The sequence below is a fragment of the Panthera uncia genome, chromosome F1 (genome assembly GCF_023721935.1).
Source record: "Panthera uncia isolate 11264 chromosome F1, Puncia_PCG_1.0, whole genome shotgun sequence".
Taxonomy (NCBI): Eukaryota; Metazoa; Chordata; class Mammalia; order Carnivora; family Felidae; genus Panthera; species Panthera uncia.
In genome coordinates, this window is record NC_064813.1 from 15,729,521 (window position 1) to 15,745,220 (window position 15,700).

The 15,700-nt window shown below is 41.1% G+C and overlaps 1 protein-coding gene across 3 annotated transcripts in view; it reads left to right on the top strand.

Annotated features, from left to right (window-relative positions):
• The first annotated feature begins 2,983 nt into the window (after positions 1–2,983).
• The window catches only part of RABGAP1L (RAB GTPase activating protein 1 like), a 763,363-nt gene continuing 750,646 nt past the window's right edge, over positions 2,984–15,700 (top strand). For 2 of the 3 annotated variants that reach the window (XM_049635168.1, XM_049635167.1), the window contains exon 1: positions 2,984–3,172. The gene's annotated coding sequence lies outside the window, so the exon portion shown is untranslated. The remainder of the gene's footprint in view (positions 3,173–15,700) is intronic. The other variant, XM_049635169.1, reaches the window with a different exon arrangement.

Here is a 15,700-nt window from a genome sequence, read left to right on the forward strand (position 1 = left end):
TATGGAATCAATTAGGGCCCACACCTGGAGCTGGAGCCGGAGCTTTTCCCATTCAAATCATTAGCTGCCTCACAATTGCAGAGGGGTAGAAATGCATGCTGGGGAGTCAACCAACAATGCCCAATATAAAAGATATACATTTCCCGCCATTAAATACCATGATTTAAATTCTTCCAGGGGTGCCTGGGTGGCTCAGTCAGTTGAGCGTCTGACTTTGGCTCAGGTCATGATCTCAAGGCTCCTGAGTTGGAGCCCTACGTTGAGCTCTATTGACAGCTCGGAGCCTGGAGCCTGCTTCAGATTCTGTATCTCCCTCTCTCTCTCAGAAATAAACATTAAAAAATTAAAAATAAATTCTTCCATTTTGTTCAATATGTAACTTATTTCTTGTTTTTGATATTATAAAATTTTATAAGTTTTAAAAGTTTTTTCTTAATGTTTATTTATTTTTGAGAGAGCACAAGTGAAGTTGGGGCAGAGAGAGGGAGATAGAGAATCTGAAGCAGGCTGCAGGCTCTGAGCTGTCAGCTCAGCCCGACATGGGGCTTGAACCCGCGAACCATGAGATCATGACCTGAGCCAAAGTCAGGCACTTAACCAACTGAGCCACCCAGGCACCCCTAAATTTTATAATTTTTTAAAAAGTTTATTTATTTATTTATTTTGAGAGAGAACATGAGCGAGGGAGGAGCAGAGAGACAAAGAGAATCCCAAGCAGGCTCTGTGCTGTCATGCAGGACTCTAACTCACGAACCTTGAGATCGTGACCTGAGCTGAAATCAAGAGTCAGATGCTTGACTGAGCCACCCAGGTGCCCAATATTATCAAATTGGGAATTGCAGGCCCACCTGAAACAGGGTAAGATAAGGTACACTAGGGAATACAGACTTTGAGGAGAGAACACATGTCCTGTAGCCAGCCGATTGTCACTATGTAGGTCTGCTGTTTCCAAATCTTTGTTTTTTTAAAAGAGAATGCCTGTGAAATCTTCTGGCTTTTAACATTAACTTTGGCTAGTTTAAGTACTGTGTAGGCCAAACAAAACAAAACAAAACAAAACCCAACATGTTTGTGCATTAGATCTGGACCTAGGCTACTAGTTTCTGTCATATTATGAGCCATGCTCATAATACCCTCCTCCAAAGTGAGAGCTTTAGCCCTTTCAAGGACTAGGGCTGCTAGCATTTGCTAATGGCAAAGGAAGCCATAGCGGGGAGAGAAGTGAACAGCACACATTATATGAAGGATGCTGTTATTAATTCTTTGGCATGTACTTAAAATTGTTTTCTTGGTGGTGAGGATGAGTTTACACCGAATCACCCTCACTGTCTCTTATTTAGGTTCTGTTGTGACTTGTCTCTTATCTAGGTTCTCTTATGGCATCTCTTATCTAAGTTCTATTGTGAAGAACAGTTCAGTTTTGCACAATGACCCCTGGTGATCAGAGGTGTAACATGTGGCCATAGGTCAGAGTTTGCCCTTTTTGTCAAAAAGCTTCTGTCCAGTGAGAGGCTGTCAGAAGGTAGAAACTATGTCTTTCATCTGTTGACTTCCTCATGGTCCCCAGTGTAACTTTACGTGTACTTTATTTAGTAGAGGTTTGGTACTTATCAGGTTATTTACTAATAGGTACTTGTTTATTAATAGATACAGATGATTTGAGTTGTTCTAAACCTAATTTTATTAAATATCAAACTTCTAGCATTTACTGAGTCAGGGCCAGAGCTAGGTAGACTCTTGGAATACAGAGGTTAAAGGACCTTCTGGGAAGGAGCCCAGAAGGTAGGGGAAACAGAGAATAGTTGCAATACTCTTGATATGTCCTAGTATCTCTAGACATTTAAATCAGGAAAAGTTAAAAAAAAAAAAGAGAGAGGGACATTTGGACAAATGTCATACGTCTCAGAGCAGTTTTCGGATCTAATTGGGGAAATGAGAGCAGGGGAATTGAAGGGGGACGGGGGGAGTATTTTAAACAATTCCTTCTAGAGCTCAAATCATTGGACATACACCGAAGGCTGGCTGCACCAAAGGCACTTATTCATACAATTGCATTTATGGAGTACTTCCCGTGAGTCAGGCACTCTGGTAGGCATTGTGTAAGATAGAAAAATGAATGAAGCAGGTCCTCAAGGATTCTCTAGAGGGATAAAATATTGCACAGATTTACCTAGATAAGGTTGAATATATGCGGTGCCACAAACCGATAGAAACAAAGTGCTATGGAAATTAGGAAAGTTTACAGTTCATTTCTGGCTGCAGGATCTAGGAAGGAGGATACCTACACTTGAAGGCTCAGTACACAATACTTGTAGAAGAGAAAGAGTTGGCTTCTTTTCTCTCTACTATGTCTATCTACTCCCAAGAATAAAATGAGGGCCAGTTTTCTACATATAAGTACACAGCAGGTATTTTCCCTCTTCTATCTCCCGAGTCCCACACGACGAACCAGGAAGGGAGTGCTTCGCAAGCACACAAGACACCTTGAGAAAGGCACAGAAGAGAAACTGGCGAGAAAAAGTTATTGTTTAAGGTGACTTCCCTGAGGATTACTGTGCATTAAGAGTGAAGACACGTAAACCAGGTTCCTGAGCAGGAACACAATCGCCCCAAACTTAGAATTATCTAAGAACTGGCTAAGCACTGGGCAGGGCCGTCACCTACCCTGACCCGGGCCCGGGGACGCCCCTCAACGCGCTCGAACCGGCTGGCCCCAAGGGCGCGGTTACCTCCCCGGAGGGTTCTAACGCCAGGCGAGGGCCTCCCGCCCTTTTCCTGGTCCCTATTCTTACTACCCAGGTTCTATCAGGTCTTCGCTCCCCCGCCCCCAGCCCAACCTCCGCCAGGCAGGGACGTGTACGCGCGTGCGCGCCGCCCCCGAGGGCAGAGAAGGCGCCTCCGCCCTCAGGAGCGCGCACGCCGCGCCGAGGGGCCCTGACGCGCGCGCTCCCGGCCCGCCTCCTCCTCGGCCCGCCCCCTCCCTCGCCTCTTCCTGCCGGGCGGTCCCCCTCTCCCCCGCTCTTCGCTCCCTCCGCCTTGCTCCCTCCGCCCTCCCAGGGTTCTGGCGGCCGCGGAGTGAACGGGACGGGCCCGGCCGCAGAGCGCGGAGCGGCGGGTGGGACGTGGGCGCCTGGCAGAGTTGTTCCGGCCCTGCCCGCGGAGACGTGAGGAGGTGAGGCGAGGGCGGCCTCCTAGGGGCGGGTTGGCGGCTGGGCGGCAAGGAGCCGCGGGCCGGGCCGGGGGTGTTGGCGCCGGGGCTGAGCCGTGGGAGGGTCGGTGTGGGGGCCGGGCCGAGCACGGGATGCGAGAGGACTGCGGGGAGGAGGGCACCGGGGCTCCGGGACTGTCGGTCGCTTCCTGGACCCCACAGCTCTGCCTGCTGGTCGCTTCTCCCGGCCCGGGCGGAGTCGGGGCGCCCCTCACCTGGGGGCGGGGTGGGGACTTGGGCGCTCGCCCCCAGCTGTGCCCTCCTGACAGTGCCGCCGCCTCCGCCGCTGCGCCTTGCCTGCCGCCTGGCTCGAGGTCCCTGCAGCCCCGCGTCCGGGGGGCGTGTGGTTGGGGTATTTGCTTACCCACACAGGCTTCTGTTCGTGACCGCTTTCGCCCTCGCGCTCCCCCTGCCTCCGCCCGGCACTTTGCTCCGCTCTTGCTGTTGATGCTTGTGGTTTTGCAGTCTGGGAGGGGCTGCGTCCTGGGCAGATCTCTACCTGCAAGGAATGCCCCGCTTCAGAGTTGACCTCCTGGCCGCGAAAGTCCTCCGTCCAGGTGTGGGTGCTTAGTGTCCTGATAACTGAGTCAAAGTTTCTGAGACTGGTCTAGTACTTTGCACGGGTCGCCAACGGTGCAGGGCTGGGCAGTGCGTCAGCATGTGGAAAGGGGCTACCAGCCAGCAGAAGGTGGCCGAGTGCTAGAGGACTGGACTGACAGGGTTTGTTTCTGACCCTGGGGCAGTGCGTCCAGGTGCTTGTGTATTCTCCTTGTAGCTCTCACGATTATCTTAGAAAATGTACCAAAACGTAGGTGGTCACTTGCAGAGTTGAGGGTTTCCTGCAAGTGAGGAGAAGAGCCAACCTCATTATGCTAATTAGTGGTAAGGAGAACTTTTGCTTGCTGGAGAGATTTCAGCGGTGACTGGAAACTGATTTCAAGGCCTGCATTTTAGTACTGGAAGGTTTAGGGATTTTTAATACACTTAAATTTTTTTGTACTTGGTGGGAGGTAGGTGGTTGCTTGTTACAGTTCTGAAAACACAATTTCAAGAAAACATTCTGACTTTTCTTATAGCAGTGTTTACATATGGCTTCTGTACTGTAGAATAGCCAATACTATGATGTCAGAAAATACAAAAAAGAAGTTTGCTTGTGGTCAAATTGGAAGTGGATTTTGTCCATGGAAAATATTGGTCCACCAGCTGCTAGCACTGGAAAACTGGCCTATGATTCATTATCTCAGGAAAGAGCCCCATGTGAAACACAATGAAATTGCAAAGGAGCAAGACCAGATGAATTTCATCCGTTTGTATTTAAATGCTCACCTGTTTGGTGAGTTAGTTGAGACTGTGAGTTAGACTGGTGTGTATATTAATTCAAAATGTGCTCTGATATTATGTATTAATAAGTCATCTTGGGAGAAGTGGATGTAGTTGGGCAATGCTGATATGAGAACATGTTATGTAGCCTACATTATATTCTAGAAAGCTGGAAACAAGGTAGTAGATCCCAGTACTATTGGGACACGTGGTGAATAAACCACCCAGCATAAAAAGGTGTGACAATACATGTGTGAAGTTGTTGTTGTTGTTTTTTGGCCTGAGTTATTTGATAGGAACTTTAATATACAGTATTATGGTTTTGCTATTCTGAGAGTTTTTGTTCCTTTTGTTACTGTTTCATGATTTAGATAGTTTTCTTTTCACTCTAGTAGTTATTATACTATTTTTTGAATGAAACAATTTTATAAGGCATATGAAAAAAGTTTTGATGTTTATCAGCTTACCAGCATAAAATTTGTGACTTGTAAAAAGTTGTAATTAAAAAATTTTTCTTTGCTTCAACCCAGATTTCAACTCAATTCTATATTTATTTGAACTCAGATGATACAGAATTAAAGCCGAAAGTCCTTTTATCCATTCTTAATGGAATAGTTAAAGAAGGAATTCTGTTGTGCCAAGCAAAAATATTGTGAGTGGGAGACAGCCAAGCTTCAAGAGATTAACTTTGAAGACAGTAGTAGCTAACTAGCAAAAATTTCTTGCGTTGAGGGTATAGAACTGGATCTGTGTTCCATCCTACCATTGTCTTGAAGAGGTGTGGGGATGATTATGGCTAGAAAGAGGGTGTTTAGAGAATAAAGTAGAAACTGTAGTCTGTGGGATTCCCAGGCACAGAGCGTTTTTTGTTTTGTTTTTGTTTTTGCTATGTCTCACAAGTTTTAATGAGTTAGTGCACATATATAGCTCTTGCCTTGTAGGAATAGGTCAGCCACCGGGTCTGAGTCTGACCAGCAGAAAAAGCTGTTCCAGCCTCTGGTACTGCAAAAGTAGCTCAGGAACTTCTTATGAAGATAGTCTTATGAGCATTTGCCATGACTAACAGTGGAGGCAGAGAAAGTACTGACTTGAGCCTGAGTTATGGTAAAACATACTCACATTTTGGAGGAGAGATTTAATACTGTGAACATGGAAGAAGGCCTTTCTTGACTTGTGCCTTTTCAGAGTGGTGAATAATTTTCACTTTGGTCAGTATTTGAGATTGGGTATAAATACATGAACGTCAGTGAACCCCTAATAAGGAAGAGTTCATGGAATTTAGCAGAACTTGTATCTCAACATTCAACTTTTCATATTTCATTTACTTTCCATATTCACTCATTCAACAGGTAGGATGCCATAATTGTTTGAGGATAGCACGTTTGTGCTCATGCTGACTCCTTTTTGTCACATTTTGGTACTTTTTGGTGTAATTTTGGGGGATTTTCCATGGAAGCTTCTAGGCATATAGTTGATGTGGAGTTAGATTTGGGCTACGATTATTTGAAATTCTGAGCCTTCTTGTTTTCTAAATAGCTTTAAAAATAGAAAACACAATTCTTTATAAACACTCATGAAAAATCTGGTTACAGACTGTGTTGTCTAGAACAGCCAAGAATATATTCAAGAAACTTCCCCTCTCCTTACCTAGTTTAGTAAACTTAAATAAGAAATAAAGTTTTTTTTTTTCAATAAAAGCCTATTTTCCCAGAGTATCAAGTCTAACAACTGTTGGATGTTCTGTTTTGTTTTTTTTTTTTCCCCCTCCTTGCCTGTTCTAAATTCAACAAGTACATGTCTTTAGTCCATGGCAAAAACTTAATTCTAGTAGGGAATTCTCAGAAATGGGAGGTCTTGTTTGGGGATGCAAGCTTGTGCTGGAGAATTTGGCTGGAAAACATCAGATATAGAAATTAACTTTTTTATAGCACTGTTTTTTTCTGTACCTAGTGTTTTTTTCTGTACCTAGTGGAGTGGGGGCATGGGCACAAATGTCACAATTACTTGGATTTTTTTTTTCATATTATGTATTTTCTCTTCCTCTCCTCCTCTCTCCCCTAACCCTTTGCTAAATGAACCACTGTTACTAGTAGGTGTGTGTTTCGTCCCTAAGGTGTGTGGGGCTGAACAAAGGCTGAGAACCTTGGCCCTTTGCTGATACTTCCTAAGCCAAATTTCCACTCCCTGTAAGTTGCCTTCTGTTGATATCAATAGGGATCTCTGTAACTCTCATTTCTGAGGAGAAATACATTTTGGTGGTAAAGAGATTATGTATATAACCAAACTCAGAGTAAGATTTATTGCATTGTGGAGGACACATGGAAGACACTAGGAGATTGTTCAGCTGCACATTTATGAAACTGTTTTGACTGGGACTTACAATAAGAAACACGTTTTATACCTTAACACTCCCCCACCCACCCCATGTGTGTGTGTACAAAGTTGAAAATTTGGCAAAACTATACTTATCTTTTCAGGACCTTGCTGGAACTGGCTCATTGTACTGGCTTGTAGAAGCAGTGTGCCTTTGTCTTCCTCCCTTGTTCCATGTTCAGTGACATGAGCTTGAAATTGGCCGTGGTGTGAGAGCATGTAGAAGTATATAGTTCAGGGCCTTTTTCTCCGCTTCGTATAGCCAGTTGTTAAACATTTTCTGCGCACTACTGCCTACAACACACTTTGATATTTTCTATTACACTTCATTTATTTAAAAAAATGCTGGGTTTGGACTCCCAAATTGATTTTATAGCCAGCTAATGATAGATAACAGTCTATATTTAAAAACTGGTTTGGTCTACCCTCTCCTCTTTGCAGGTGAACATACCAAAATGTTGAAGTTCAAGGTCAGATGGCTAGTTACTAGTAAAGCTGGGTCTCCAGAATCCTAGTAATCTGGCCTTGTTTCTAGTGGACTTCTCTACTTACCCAAGCCATTTATGTAGCTCAGTTGAAGTGCTTACTATGTGCAACACATTGGTTAAGCAGTTGGAATAGAGTTTGAATAAGGCATGGACTTTGACCCTAAGGCCTTTATGTTTATGTAGGGATTAGATATGGAAACAAAGCTACTATAAGGCAGAAAGTAATGTGTGGTAAAGAAATAAAGATAAGGCACTCTAAGAATTTAGAGACAGGAGGGGGAGATTACTTTTGGTTGTAAGGATAAGGGAAGAGGTGACATTTTAACCGTGCTTTGAAGAATAGGTAGGATTTGGACATGTGGAAATAGGACAAATAGTATGTAAAGAAAGGCCTTTCTATACCAGGGGCCAAGGGTGATCAAAGATCAAGAGGGAAAGGACTAAGCAAGAAAGAGCATCAGATGGTGAAGAGCCTTGAATGCCAGTTTTCCTTTCTGCTTTTCAGTTTATCTTTCCTTTTTGACTCTGGAGTCATCTAGTAGTACTTCTTAACATTAGGCTTTATATATATGCCTTGCTCCTGATTAGAATATGACCCAGAGAACACTTGAGTATTCTTACAGTAAAAGCTGAAGGGAAAAATTATTAGTGTTAAGGAAGCAACCTTGTGTTTTCCAACCCTAAAACTATTGGAAAGTAAGGGAAAATATTTTCTTTGTGAGGAGATACTATTATTTTTTGCTTTGCCAGATAGCATCAAATTGGCTGTAGTAGAGGAGGGAGCAGTTTTGAAAGTATTTTCAAAGTGCCTTTAAAATGTGATTTCAGAATGGATGGATCTTAGTTTTCGGAGGCAGATCTGGTTCAGGGAGAAAGGTAGTCTTTACAGATCCATGACTGGGCTGACTAGCTTTCAGAATTTAGGGCATCAAGGCAAAGTATTTTATATGACATCCAGATGTGAGGGATTGATAGATTTTTATTTTTATTTATTTATTTTTTTACTCAAAGAATTTCAGCATTTATGCTATTTGACAGGCTGTATGACTGAGGATGTTTTGAAGTCCTGGATGGACCTTGCCTTGTTCCACAGGTGAATTAGATGGCTAGAAATGAACATAAGTGACAGTAAGGTATGTCTGTTAATCAGATTGACTGGTGATAGCTCTCAAGCTTTTCTGTCTTCAGATGATTTCACACTTTACTGCTTCTAAGTAAGATGATGCACAGTCAATTTGAAGAAGCTTTAGTTCTTTTTGACCTCCCAGTTCTGTAAAGGTAAAAGCCCTTTTAGAGTGTTGCCCAGGTAACAACAAATACACAGACTGGTAGAAGCATGTGGAAAATTTTGGTAATCTTGGTGATGAAGTTGCTACAGTAAATAACTGCTTAGTTGGTAGAAGCTGGGCTACTTCTGGATGGTTGACGAAGAATTTTTAGGATGAGCTTTTGTTCCAAAATAAATATGAATTGTGTCTTTGCCATTCTGTTTTCCTCATTTATTTAAGCTTCTGATACGTAAAGTTTGTCCTGTCATTTCAGAAGGTTTCAGCAGTTTCATATGAACTGCTTCACAGGATAGCACACCCCAAATAGCGTGATAAGAGTTCAGATGCAGCATGCCTCAGATACCTCACACCGGTTGAATGGAGTAGCTAATCGTGTCAGCACAGGGCTGTTTTTTTTTTTTTTTTAATTAATTTTTTTTGAGATGTGTTAGGCTTCACAAATAGAGTTTATATGATATTGATGTCTTTAAGCTGTGTGTTTTCTACAGATATTCACATATGCAAAAATGTGTATTATGTATGTATACAGACATGCACACCACCCACTAATTGTTGGTATTTGTAGTGAGAGTATGGTCTACCTGGCAAATGCCTAAGAACAAGTGGTCATACTCTTTGAAGGCTATCATGTGAAACAGTGACAAATATGACTGTAATGCAAACCCAGAGGGACTTTTTGCATGCCAAATTTCCAGGAAAGGAGCACATTTAAAAAGGCAAGTGTAGGACACATTCATGTATCAGTGAAGGATTTCTCAACTTTTCCTCTACCCCACATATACACCCATATTCTGTCCTATTTTTTAGTAGTAAGCAAAATCGCAAGACTTCAAAATCAGACTTCCACCACAGGGGATGCAAAGAACAAACACTATTTTTAGAAAAACTACAGACCTGTGTTTTTCACTTTTGCAGATTTAAGAGATATATAATACTAGTTTTTGATAAACCATACAGAATATTTATTCTGTACTTCAAGATGTATTCATTTTGAGGTCCTATGCTAACAGCATTGAACAAATGCAAATCGCTAGTGGTTAATCAGGAATTTCCTTGAGTAGTTTCTCTGTGTAGTAAATTTATCTTGGTATGACATTTTAAATAGATATATTTTAATTTAGTGAAAAGTCAACCACTGAAGGGAACCTATATATATACTGGCAGACAATATGGTTTCTTAGGTTTTTGTTTTTTTCCTTAGGGTGTTTTATAGTAATTTTGTTACTTTGGCTTCTGAGGCCATCAGACCTCATTCATTTATTATTTCCACCAAGCTCTTCCCTCATGAACTGTATTCTTTCATGTTATTTAAAAAAAATTTTTTTTTAAACATTTATTTATTTTTGAGACAGAGAGAGACAGAGCATGAACAGGGGAGGGGCAGAGAGGGAGGGAGACACAGGATCTGAAACAGGCTCCAGGCTCTGAGCTGTCAGCACAGAGCCTGACGCGGGGCTCGAACTCACAGACTGTGAGATCATGACCTGAGCCGAAGTCGGAAGCTTAACCGACTGAGCCACCCAGGCGCCCCTTAAAATTTTTTTAAGTTTATTTACTTATTTATTTTGAGAGAGAGAGGGCAAGTGGGAGTTGCAGACACAGACGGGAAGAGAGAATCCCAAGCAGGCTCTGCACTGTCAGCTCAGTGGGGCTTGAATTCGTGAGCTGTGAGATCATGACCTGAGCCGTTGGACGCTTAACCGACTGAGCCACCCAGGTGCCCCAAGTTGGTACTGAATTGCAATTGTCTCGTTTCCTCTATCCATTTTTTCCCTCAGTATTCTAGAATATTATTCTTCTTCTTCAAATCCTAGGACTGTCTGTTTACCTATACTAGCAAACTATAACATTTTTATGCATGAGTTATGTTACTTAATTTTTCGTGAATGAGTCTAGGCCTCAAGTTTTTTTTTTTCTTTTTAATTCTGAAATGCATTTTATATTGTCTACATTGTGAGTAGTTTTGATGGATGAAACAGGTTTCTACAGTTGGTTTCACAAACAATAAAATAGCAATCTCTACCATTTGAAGATACCAGATACAGTTTTTAAAAGGTAATTTAACAATAGGTTAGAGAAACCAGTTTGTTTAGCAATTAATGTGATACTTGCCATTTTGCATAAAAATTTCATTGCATGCTAATCATAGTGAAACTTTATTATATTACACAGAGGAGAATTTACTTTTTTTTTTTTACTTTTTTTTTTAACGTTTTATTTATTTTTGAGACAGAGAGAGACAGAGCATGAACGGGGGAGGGGCAGAGAGAGAGGGAGACACAGAATCGGAAGCAGGCTCCAGGCTCTGAGCCATCAGCCCAGAGCCTGACGCGGGGCTCGAACTCATGGACCGCGAGATCGTGACCTGAGCTGAAGTTGGACGCTTAACCGACTGAGCCACCCAGGCGGCCCGAGAATTTACTTTTTAAAATAGAGGGCTTTAGTGATTTTTGCATTTTGGAGAATTTCATTTGGAAGAGGATAATAATAGATTTTAAAAATTTTGGTTGGGCTGGGGTATGAATATGGGCAAAAATAATCATTAAACTGCAAATAGCTAAAATCATTTTTTGATTTTATGGAAGACAAGGTATGTAGAACACATGACCTTAATTCTTGATCTACTGCTATTGTGAAATTCAGAGAGAAAAAGTTATTTACCAAAAAAGTGATTTCTTTATTGAGTAATAATGAACTAACATTGAGGGTTTAATGGATTACTTATATAAGATACTGTGCATTCTCTAGTTAATCTTGACAATAACAGTGTGGGGTAGGAGTTAGTATAATATTATTCCCAGTTTGTGGATGAGGAAATGGTGAAGGTCAGTAACTTGCTTAAAATCATCCTTCTCACAAGTGGATGATTGCTCCTAAATCTGCCTCATTGTGACGCTCAACTAGTATCGATGATTCTTTAAATGGGGTGATGATACTTATCTTGCCTATTTCATAGGGTGGTTATGAGAATAAAAATAAGGTTTACAAAAGAACACCTGTAAATATGTCTGGTGTTTTCATCTTACTGGATAATTAGTAAAAAATGCTTGCTAATTTTGAGAGAGAGGGGTGCAGAGAGAGCAGTGAGAGAATCCCAAGCAGGCTCTGCACTGTCAGCATAGAGCCTGATGTGCGGCTCGAACTCATGAGCGCATGAGGTAATGACTTGAGCTGAAATGAAGAGTCAGATGCTTAACTGACCGAGCCACCCAGGTGCCCCATTTACTTTTGAGGAGCCAAAGAAATCTTGGAAATAGATAAACACTTAAATTACTTTCTGATTACTAAAATGAGTTGAACCATAAAATAAGTTGAACACATGAATATTTGAAAGGCTGTTTGCAGAGAAGACCTATTTTGTGTGGGTCCACAGGATCAGTGAATGAAAGATGAAGGAAAAAATATAGGGGTTTATTGAATAAGAAGTGGATTGGATGATCTTTAGCAAATTGAATTTTTTCTGCAATGAGGAGGAGTGTATTAAATAACATGAGGTAACTTCTAAGACCCTTCCAACATTAAGAATATATGAGTCCTGTAATGGGTGACTTTTATTCTTTATTCTTCTAACAACTTGAAGTAGCTAGATACAGCCAAGATAACTTTTAGCTTGGATCATCAACAGTCACCATTCTTTAATGTCAATTTTTTGCACTTAGGTTGAGCAGAAGTATGTAGTTGCCTGGGAAAAATGTAGTTAATGTATTTTTGTCTTTTTCCCTCTAAGATAAAAAGGTATTTTTCATGGTGAGGTGGGTAGAAGAGTTTAATAGTATATTGTCACATGCTTGTATTTAATACTTTTAATATTACTTTCCCTTAAATTTAGATTTCCCGAATGTGTATTTGGGAGAAGAAAGGTAATGTCATCATAGGTATGAAAGGTCATTTTTATTATATGGAATGTTATGGCTTTATGGCCATAAATTCAGTTTCATTCTCTGACATTGTTTTATTCAACAGCATTTATAAGGCAGAGTATGAATTCTGTGCATAAAAAGCACAGGTAAGAGACTGTTAGTTAAGCTGACAGTCATATTGGAGAAACATCAAAACAGTGGCGTTTAACGAGGACGGGGCAGCATAGGATGTGTCTTACAGGAAAGCTTCAGAGTGTTATGTACCCTGGCCTAGGATTTCAGGTAAGGCTGCCTGAAATATCTGAGTTGAGCTTGAAAGAAGGCATGACTTATTTAATTTATTTATTCATTCATTCATTCATTCATTCATTCATTTTTTTAAATGAGAGAGATCTTTTATTTTTTTAAAGTTTATTTATTTAAAGAAAGAGCATGTGCGGTGGAGGGGCAGAGAGAGAGGGAGAGAGAGAATCCCAAGCAGGCTCTTTTCTGTCAGTGTGGAGCCTGATGCAGGGCTTGAACTCACAAATTGTGAGATCATGACCTGAGCCAAAACCAAGAGTCAGTTGCTTAACTGACTGAGCCATCCAGGCGCACTGAGAGAGACATTTTAGATAGAGGTATGAAGATTTGAAATCGTAACTCTTTACCTATGTAGACCCTGTGTAGGCAGCTCCTCATTTCTCTGAATTTTGCAAAAACCCCAGAGTAGATGTCATTTTTATAATTAATTCTTTTTTTTTTTTAAATTTTTTTTTCAACGTGTTTTTTTTTTTTTTTTTTTTTTTTTATTTTTGGGACAGAGAGAGACAGAGCATGAACGGGGGAGGGGCAGAGAGAGAGGGAGACACAGAATCGGAAACAGGCTCCAGGCTCCGAGCCATCAGCCCAGAGCCTGACGCGGGGCTCGAACTCACAGACCGCGAGATCGTGACCTGGCTGAAGTCGGACGCTTAACCGACTGCGCCACCCAGGCGCCCCTATAATTAATTCTTTATAAATCTTTTTATTTATCACTGATAACTTATTTTTTATGTTAAATATGCTTGTTTCTAAGGTAGCAGATTAGAAGGAGGAATAATTTAGAAGAGGTGAGATGTTGTCGTAAGCATACATACTGATAACAGGACAGTGAGATTGCTGACATGATAGCAGTGCAGAATAGAAAAACTATATACAAAAAAAACGAATCTAAAAACTGTAGATAGTTGCGCTCTCTTTCTCTCTCTTAAAAATAAACATTAAAAAAATTAAACAAAAATAAAGGGGTGCCTGAGTGGCTCAGTCAGTTAAGTGTTCGACTTCGGCTCAGGTCATGATCTCACTGCTTGTGAGTTCAAGCCCCGCATTGGGCTGTGTGCTGACAGCTCAGAGCCTGGAGCTTCCTTCAGATTCTGTGTCTCCCTCTCTTTCTGCCCGTCCCCTGCTTGTGCTCTTTCTCTCTTTCTCTCTTTCAAAAATAAACAAACATTAAAAAAATTTTTTAAAAACTATAGATAGTATAAGGAAAACAGCCTTGCACAACCTAATTAGCTTTAAGGTATCCACTGTATTTCTAATAGTATAGAGTAATAATCAAAATTTGTCAGGTTCTCACTTACCAAGAGATGGTTAACTATATGGTCTGTATAGTACATTTATGAAGGCATTAAGGTATTTATCATAGGAAGTTGTTTTATATGGAATATAGTTGAGTGTTGAACAATGTGGTTTTGAGTTGCACAGGTCTACTTATAGCAGATTTTTTACTGTAAGTGTAAATGTATTTTCTCTTACGATTTTCCTTCTTTTTTATTTTTAATATTTATTTTATTTTTGAGAGAGAAAGAGTGCAAGTCGGGGAGGGGCAGAGAGAGGAAAGACAGAGGATCCGAAGCTCTGTGCTCTGTGCTAAGTAGTGAGCCTGATGTGGAGCTTGAACTCACGAACCCTGAGATCATGACCTGAGCTGAAGTTGGACTGAGCCACCCAGGCGCTCCCTCCCCACCTCCGCCTTATGATTTTCTTAATAACATTTTCTTTTCTCTAGCTTACTTTATTGTAAAAATACAGTATATAATACATATGACATGTCAAATATGTGTTGATTACATTATCAGTAAGGCTTCTAGTCAACAATAGGCTATTTGTTTTTCATTTTAAACAACTTTTATTGAAAGTTGTCAATTGTTGGGGCACCTGGGTGGCTCAGTCGGTTAAGCGTCCGACTTCGGCTCAGGTCATGATCTCACGGTCCGTGAGTTCGAGCCCTGCGTTGGGCTCTGTGCTAACAGCTCAGATCCTGGAGCCTGCTTCGGATTCTGTGTCTCTCTCTCTCTCTGACCCTCCCCCATTCATGCTCTGTCTCTCTCTGTCTCAAAAATAAATAAACACTTAAAGAAAAATTAAAAAAAAAATAAAGTTGTCAATTGTTTTTTCCTTCTTTTTTTATTTTTAACAATAGGCTATTAAAGTTTTGGTGGGAGTCAAAAGTCATATGTGAATTTTTGACTGCAAGGGGGTCAGTGCCCTTAACCCTTCCCTTGTTCAAAGGTCAACTGTAGTGTGAAAACCAGAGGGTTGGGGCACCTGGGTGGCTCAGTAGGTTAAGTGTTGGACTTGGGCTCAGGTCATGATCTCACACTTTGTGAGTTCAAGCCCTGCATTGGGCTCTGTGCAGACAGTGTGGAGCCTGCTTCGGATTTTGTGTCTCCCTCTCTCTCTGCCCCTCCCTTGCTTGCTCTCTCTCTCTCTCAAAATAAATAAACATTAAAAAAAATTAAAAAAAAGGAAACCAGAGGGTAAACTCTTCAGTTATCAAATTGCTGATCCAGAATGATTGATTTCCAAAGGGCTTTGAATAACCGTGGAGTTTTCTTCTTATATATGACACACAGAGACCTGCAGAGTTTACAAAATACTAGACAAAGTTCAGCAAAGTATTTGCCATGTAACATTGGTTAGAAATTTTTTGCTTATAAGGTATCAGAGTTAGGCTTCTTGACCATTTGAGTACCAGGTGTTTTTAAAGAGTGTGGATTAGATCTCTTTGGTCTTCTGGATGGCTTGTAGTTGTGGTCTTAGCATAGATACCATGATCTGGAAAGCCTTCACTGAAACCGTAGACTATTATACGTGTTTTCAGAGCATTCTGTTTTCTTCCCTGTTGTGATACTAACACAT